This window comes from Globicephala melas, chromosome 16 (genome assembly GCF_963455315.2).
Source record: "Globicephala melas chromosome 16, mGloMel1.2, whole genome shotgun sequence".
In the NCBI taxonomy this organism is placed as follows: domain Eukaryota; kingdom Metazoa; phylum Chordata; class Mammalia; order Artiodactyla; family Delphinidae; genus Globicephala; species Globicephala melas.
In genome coordinates, this window is record NC_083329.1 from 58,582,557 (window position 1) to 58,591,291 (window position 8,735).

An 8,735-nucleotide genomic window follows, 5' to 3' on the forward strand; every position below is an offset into this window, starting at 1 on the left:
CTAAGACATCTATAGTATTTCCTGTGTGACCCTGTAATATTTCCCACTGAATTTAACCTCTCTAAGCCTCAGTTTCCTCACTCATAAAATAGAAAAAAAATAATAGTAAATATCTCAGGCTTTCTGGGAGGATTAAATGAAGAAACTTACGTAAAAAGATTATAGTGCTTGGCATAAAAGAGCATTCCAATACCTGTGGGTTATTATTAACCCCTGTCCCTAGGTGCTCCACACCTGCCTTCAAAGTGACCACTAACTTATCTTAAACTTGTTTATAAAACACTTCATAATCTGACCTTACCTCTTTAACTTCATTTCTCCAACACTTCCTCCAAACTCAACACTCCAGAGCTATCGAGTGCTTGCAATTCCAGGGAAGCAACCAAGATTTTTTTATGGCCCTTGCACTCTTTGTACTTGTTGTGATGTTCCATATGCCTGGTTCTCTCTTCTCCTATGTACCCTTTGAGTCTCAGCATGGACAGCACCAGGTCCAGGAAGGCTTCCTCTCCCCGAGTCTGGCCAGAGGAGCCTTCTTTGCACCTTCCCCATCATCACGCTTCTGACATTGCGTGGTCCTGGTTCTCTGTCTCAGTCACCCTCCCGACGAGGATCTCTGTGAAGCAAGGGATACTGCATTGCTCTCTGCAGAGTCTCCAGTACCTAGTACAGTGCCTGATGTCCAACAGGATGCCATAGTGCTTGTCCAGTCAATGACTAACACTGTGAATTACTTTAGCACTAATATGGAAAAGGTTTCTCTTTTTCTCTTCTTTCTTGGGTAACGATGTATTATTCTTTCTGTTTGAATAGGGAGTACTTGCAAATGGAACAAAATTTAAAAGTTATCAGGGGGCTTCCCTGGTGGCGCAGTGGTTGAGAGTCCGCCTGCCGATGCAGGGGACACGGGTTCGTGCCCCGGTCCGGGAAGATCCCACATACCGCGGAGCGGCTGGGCCCATGAGCCACGGCCGCTGGGCCTGCATGTCCGGAGCCTGTGCTCCACAACAGGAGAGGCCACAACAATGAGAGGCCCGTGTACCGAAAAAAAAAAAAAAAAAAAAAGTTATCAAAGAAGGGTAAGAGAGAAAAGTAAGGCTCCCTTTCCTGTCCTCCAACCACCCACTTTCCCTTCCTAGAGACAACTACAGTACCATGCAACCTTCCAGAGATGTCCAACTATGCATTTTAAACAGAGTCTTTGTAATTTAGCACTGTCAGGACTCCAGCCTGGGCAATAGGCAAGAGTCCTCCTGATTCCCCAAATCCCACTTTCCATACTCAAGAAAATTGTCTCATTGGGTGCAGGAAACAAACTTTAGACTCTCCTCAAAGGCAGCAAGGTAGAAGTTGGGAAAATCTGGTAGATCCCAGCATGCCCACCACCCTCAAATCTCCTAAACTGTACAAACACACACACACACACACACACACACACACACACATACACACAGTAAAAGCAGAAGTGTGGGGATGCTCTAGGGGACCTTCCCTGGTACAGTCACCTGCAAAGCCCCACCCTCTCCCTTACTATCTTGAGAAATCTGAGTGAGAGGGAGGGCCAGGCCCAGCTTCAGGCTTCCTCCTCTCTCCCCAATAAGAGGAAGCAAAGTTCAATGCTTAGTCACTTCCCATTGGGTTGGGCTTTACCTGGGGGTCTGAGTCACACACAGGTGCCAGGGAGGGAAAGGTGCTGCCCAACATGACACAACTGCCTGCGCAGGAAGGAGATTAGCCGTTGGGGGTTGCAGGGACCACTACAAGTCTGATTGTGGATGCTAAGAACCCCTGCTCTTTGAGGGACTTTGGAGTCCCAGGCCAGGGGCAAGGCCTTAGGATAGAGAATCAAGAATCTGTGGCTTCTTTGCCTGTCTGTGTTCCAGGCACTTGGTGGGCCCTCAGTAAATGTTATTTCCCTCCTCCTCTCTCTGAGTAGAGGAGAGAGTCCAGGGCTTGAGGAACACCAATAAACATGTGACTGACCAAACATTTCAGCCACACCAGGGGCTTCCTGGAGCCAGCCAGACATGACCAACCCAACCCTGGGAGTAGCTGGACTGCAGACTGGGGACCTTCACCTCTGCTTGACTTTCACTGTTCCTGAAGCAACTGTTTCCACTCCCATTAAGCTGTGCTAACTATAGTAGGCAAATAGTGGCCTCCCAAAGATGTCAACATCCTAATCCCTGGGACTTATGAATATGTTACCTTATATGGCAAAGGAGACTTTGCAGATATGATTAAGTTAAGGATCTTGAGATGGGGAGATTGTCCTGAATTATCCAGGTGGACCCAATATAATCACAAGGGTCCTTTAGACGGAAACAGGAGGACCAGAGTGAGAGGAAGGGAGGTAATGAAGGAAGCAGAGGTCAGAGTGCTATGGGACCATGAGCCAAGGAATGTGGGCAGCCTTTACAAGCTGGAAAAGGCAAGGAAAGAGATTCCACCTAGACCCTCCAGTCCTGCTGATTCATTTTGGACTTTTGACCTCTAGAACTGTAAGATAATACATTTGTATTATTCTAAGCTACTATATTTGTGGTCCTTTGTTATAGCAGAAATTGGAAACTAATGTAGATTTTGGTACCAAGAGTAGGGCACTGATGTAACAAATACCCTAAAAACTAAGTGGCTTTGGAATTGGGCAGTAGGCAGTGAATGGAAGAATTTTTAGAAGCATGATAGAAAAAGCCTAGGTTGTCTTGAACAGCCTGTTAGTAGAACTATGGATGTTAAAAACTCTACTGGTGAGGGATAAGAAGAAAGTGAAGAGCACAGTAGAGAAAACATATTGTTTTAGATAATATCTAAATCATAAACAGAATATTAGTAAAAATATGGACATTGAAGGTACAGCTGGTGAAGGCCTGGAAGTGAGGAATATTTTATTGGAAACTGAAGAGGGGGATGTCTTTGTTATATAGTGGCAGAAACTTAGCTGAATTGTATCCTATAGTTTTATGGAAAGCAGAACTTGTGAGGAATGAACTTGGGTATTTAGCTTAGGAGATTTCCAAGCAAAGTGTTGAAGGTGAAATCTGATTTATGTTTGATCTTTATAGTAAAATGTGAGAGGAAAGAAGTAAACTGAGGGAAGAACTCTGAATAAAAAGGAACCAGGACTTAGTGGTCTGGGAGATTCTCACCCTATCCAGATTGGAAAAGACGTTATAATTAGCAGATTCACTCTCAGGAAACAATACTCTAGAGAGAAAGTCAAAGTTGTGACTGGACGACCTTCTGCTAATACAAAAAGTCAGAGCATTTATTACTACAAAATGCTCTTACAATGGATTGGGCATGTTACTCATGGATCCCCACAACCATCTCAGCAGAATCCAGAGATAGAGATGGGATCATCCAAGAAAAATCTGTGGAGAAGACTTTTATCTAATGGAGTGAATGCCTATGACATATGTGAGAGACCCACAAGGTTCGTAAGAATTTTATATCAGTAGAAACACTTTGGACTGAAAGTGACAGAGAAAACAAAATGAAAGAAGATTATCAGACTCTCAACATTCCACAGGCAGGAAACAGGGTGATAAAAGTTCTTGCTGCAAACATAAGTTACCCTTCAAGTAAAAGGAAAAATGACTCTGAGAGAGGAGGGGCAACCCCAGAGGACAGAGCCTTGAGCCACAGAGGATTATTCTCAGTCCTTGAAACCTAAAGGAGTTTGCCCAGCAGTATTTTGACATTTCTTGGGACCAGTGACTTCTTTTTTTCTTCCATTTTCTCCCTTTTTGAATGAGAATGTCTATAACTATTATCCTATGCCTATTCCTAGAAGCAGATAACTTGTTTCTTGAGTTTCACAGGTTCACAGATGGAGAGAACATGGGTCTTAGGATGGATTATATCCAGTGCCTCACTCATACCTTATTTAAGAATATTTAGATGATGAAAGTTGGGGCTTTTGAGGTGATGAGATTTTAGGCTTTGAGTTCATGCTCTAATGGGTCGAGATTTGGGAGGATGTTGGAATGGGGGTGAGTGTATTTTGTATATGTGATGATTGTGAATCTTTGGGGGCCAGAGAGCGGACTGTTGTGGGCCAAATAATGACCCTCAAGAATATCCACATCCTAATCCCTGGAATCTATGACTATGTTAGCTTACATGAAAAAAGGGACTTTGCAGATGTGATTAAGTTATGATCTTGAGATGGGGAGATTATTCTAGATTATCTGGGTAGGACCGACATAATCACAATCTATAAGGGGATCTTTATAAGAGGGAAACAGGAGAGTCAGGGTGAGAGAGGGAGATGTGATGCCAGAAGCAAAGGTCAGAGTGATGTGGAGTCATGAGCTAAGGAATGTGGGTAGCCTCTAGAAGCTAGAAAAGGCAAGGAAATAGATTCTGCTCCCCTAGAATCTCCAGAAGGAATTCAGCCCTGCTGACCCATTTTGGATTTCTGACCTCCAGAATTGTAAAATAATGCCTTTATGTTATTTTAAGTCACTAAATTTGTGGTAATGTGTTACAGCAGCAGTAGAAAACTAATACACTAACCCTTTTCCTACACCAAGCTCCACACCACTCAAGCCAACCTACTCCCCCTCCCACCTGAGGCCCTTCCCACCTTTCTATCTCCTCCATATTTCCAACTTGACATTTCTAACCTCCCCCACAGGATTCCACCAATTGTTTCTTTGGCACTCCTTCGCTTTCTCTTATTTCCTGATTCTTCCCAGATCTGCATCATCCTTTAACCTGATGGTTCTTAACCCTAACGATACATTAAAATCACTTGGGTGGGGGTGGGAGGGACGACTTGTATAAAATATTGAAGCCCCATCCCAGACTAATTAAATCAGACTCTCTGGAGATGGGGTTCAGATATCAGGTCACTGTTAAAGCTCCCCAGGTGATTCTAACATGCATCCATCATTGAGAATGCCTGCTGACCTGTTGCTCCGGGGTTATCAAACTTTCACATGCATAAGAATCACCTGGAGAACTCTGAATGTGGCTGCCAGGTCCTCAGGTCCAGAGATTTGGGGTCAATACATCTGATACTCAGATCCTGCTTTTCTAACAAGCTCCCCAGAAGTGCAGATGCAGGTGGCATTTGTAACTTTGAGAGACATTTCCACAGCCTTCTGTCTGCTCCCTCCCCAGGAGACTCAGCTAACTGATAAAATGAATTCCTTAGATCAGTGATTCTCAATCTTTGATGAATACCAGAATCACCTAGGGAGTTTGCTAAAAATACAGTTGCCCAGATACCAATCCAGTTTTGTTTAACCACGTTATGGTTAACAAGCTCCCCAGGTGGTTCGTGTGCATACTGAAGTCTGAGAATCAATGCATTAGATGGGTGGTTCTCAAACTTGAGTATGTAAAAGAATCACCTGGAGGTCTTGTTAAAACACAGATTGCTGGGCCCCACCTCTAGAGTTGCTGATTCAGTAGGTTTAAGTGGGACCTGATAATTTTGCACTTCTAACATGTGCTAGGTGATCTGAAGTTGCTGATTTAAGGACCATACCTGGAGAGCCACTGCTTTAGATGGATGTTCTAAGCAAAATGTTTATCCCACCCCGTGCCTCTGTCCATCCTTCCTCCTCATTCTCTCAGCCATGAAGTAGTCCAGCTAAGGACAGAGAAAGGGCCGAGGTAAGTGCCTGAGGGAGTCTTGATGTGATGGGGCTACAAGAAGGGGCTGTCAGAGCAGGACTTCTGGTAAGCTCACCATTGGGGCATCTGGCAGAATTCTAATAGCCAGGGATGGTGGCCAAATTCCAGTGGAGAATAAAAGTGATCTGATCGATAGCTGTTAACTCCATATATATATATATATATATATATATATATATATATATATATATATATATATATATATATCCAGCTCCCCTGGGGCTCAAAAGCTTAGAGTTCCCCAGGCAGAGCCTCTCAGCCTGTGATGGAAAGAGGTATACAGGTGTAGTGAGCAGTAAGAGAAAATCTGAGGCAGGGGCTGACCCATGTCACCAGGCTAATCAGAGGGAAATCCCAACTGGAGCTAGAGTCCTGTTCACCCATGGCACTGACACCAGCTCTGGAAAGAGAGAGCTAAAGAGACTGCAGAGCGAGGATGAGAAGAGCCAGGGGAGAAAGGAAAGTCATTCCGTTTCCTTTATATTCAGAGGGAGTGAGAAAGTAAAGGCAATTGGCAGACCACAGAAAAGGGGGATGGAGGGATTGGGTTGAAAACACTATCAGCCAGAGTTCTTACAAAATCGACTTCACCTTCACACCCTGCATGCAGAACTTGGTTATGTGCCAAGTGTGTATGATCTTCCCAAACACCAGAAGTCATGTCTCAGTTCTAGGAAGCCATAAGGCAAACAGCTAGATACAGCGTCTGCTAATCCCCTTATACATACCACAGACCCATCCACCAGTTCACTGACAGTGCATCAGTGCGCTGACAGTGCACTGGGAGGTCTTGGAGAAATTCCTTAAGTCAGAACCCCAGTCACAGGGCTGAACAGACCTGGGATGTTTAGGAAACAAGCGTCAACCCCCACAGGTTTGGATGACATCACCACTTGGTGACTATGGTGATGAGGATTTTTCCAGTTGAGTGGACAGAGTCACATAGGCCATCAGCAGGTCTAGCTTGCCCTGTAGATACTGATCCTCAAAATTGCACCAGTAGGGACTTCCCTGATGGCGCAGTGGTTGAGACTCCGCCTGCCAACGCAGGGGACATGGGTTTGAGCCCTGGTCCGGGAAGATCCCACATGCTGTGGAGCGACTGAGCCCACATGCCACAACTACTGAGCCAAAAATAAATAAATAAATAAGAATAACGAATTTAAAAAAAAAATTGCACCAGTAGTAACTCTAGTTCGGTCAACTACCTACTAGATATGGCTTTAGGGAAATCACTTACAGTGAAACCTCAGTTTCTCACCTGTAAAATTATGCAGTATCTTACTTATCCAAAGACAGGAGGCTAAACCAAATGATACGTCCTTCTCCTCCTTTCACCCCATCCAGGCTCCAAGTCTATCCTATCCCCCCCAAATCTCCCATATCTGTACCCTCCCCTCCCACATCCCTGCCACTGCCCTGGTTCAGACACTCTTCAGCTCCTACCTGGCTAATTGTACTAGTCTCTGAGCTGGTTTTCCCTGCCCATAGTCTCATCTAGGCCAAAGGATCTTCTTTTACTCAAATCTTTCACACTGCTGTCACATGCTCCAAACTTTCTAATGACTCCCCATAACAATAAAATCCAAAGTCCTTCATGTGGCAGGCAGGGTCCTCTAGGCCCTCAGGTTTCAGCTCTCGGCAATTCCTCCAGCTAAATTGCCTCTCTAACATTGGCCCTGTATAGCCCATCCCCTTGAACTACATGCAGTTCCTTGAGGGCTCCATGCATTCTCCTTCCTCTTTACCTTTGCACATACTGTTTCCTGTACTCAGATTGTCATTTGTCCCTTCCATATTTGCCCTTTGAGACTCCACTGTTAGCCCTCCATGCCCATCTCACACATCTTCCTCATAGCTATGCTCTCACTGTAGTCCGTTCACTTGTTTGTCTGTCCCTCACTTTACCTTTAGCCCATTGAAGCTGAGACTCTACACCCAGTACACATCATCATCTCTACACCCAGTACACAGCACAGTGCCAGGCCCATGACCAACTCTCGATAAATGTTTGTTAAATGAATGAGTGAAATGAGTGAAGAATAAACCAATGAATCAGTGAATATCTTGAGTCCTCTCTCAGCCCCCAAACCTCACCAAACTGGCTGTAACGCCCTTCTTTTAGAAGTCCTTTTAAAAAATGTAAACTCTTTGGGCTGGTAGCATATTAAAGTTAATGAGTTATTTTAGACCTTAACTAGGTGGTCAGGCAGAACAAGGGCACCAAAAAAAAAAAAAAAAAAATGCCTGAGGAAAAGAGGTATAAGGGCAATGGTAGGGAGGGCACCAGAGAGAAATTTCACCCCCATTTCCTTTTAAATGCAAATAATACTGTCTCATATGTACATATAGATTACAAGTAACTTTCACATACTTTATGATGCCTCAATCCAGAAAGGTAGGTTGGATGGGTGTTATTAACTACATTGTAAATAATCTCTCTCTTGGAGAGATTTGCAATACCACAGGAAATGGCTATGACAAAATATGACAAAAGCAAAGGACAAGATACAAAATTATGTATAGAGTGTGAACACAGCTATGTAAAAAAGAAGCAGAGAAAAATGGAAACATCAGAATACATTCATTCAGTAAACATTTATTAAATATCTGCCATATTCTAGACATCATGCTTGATGCTGGGGATTTAGTGATGATCAAAACACAGTCAGGACTTCCCTGGTGGCGCAGTGGTTAAGAATCTCCCTGCCACTGCATGGGACACAGGTTCGATCCCTGGTCCAGGAAGATCCCACATGCTGCAGAGCAACTAAGCCCGTGCACCACAAACTACTGAGCCTGCGCTCTAGGGCCTGCGAGCCACAACTACTGAAGCCAGCGCGCCTAGAGCCCATGCTCTGCAGCAAGAGAAGCCAAAGAGAAGCCACCGCAAGCCTGTGCACCACAATGAAGAGTAGCCCCCACTCGCCACAGCTAGAGAAAGCTGGAGCGCAGCAACAAAGACCCAATGCAGCCTAAAATAAATAACTAATTTAAAAAACCAAAAAACCCCACACACTGTCCCTCATGGAAGTTACATTTTGGTGGGGAAAAGCAAACGTTAATCAAATAGTGATGCAGCAGAA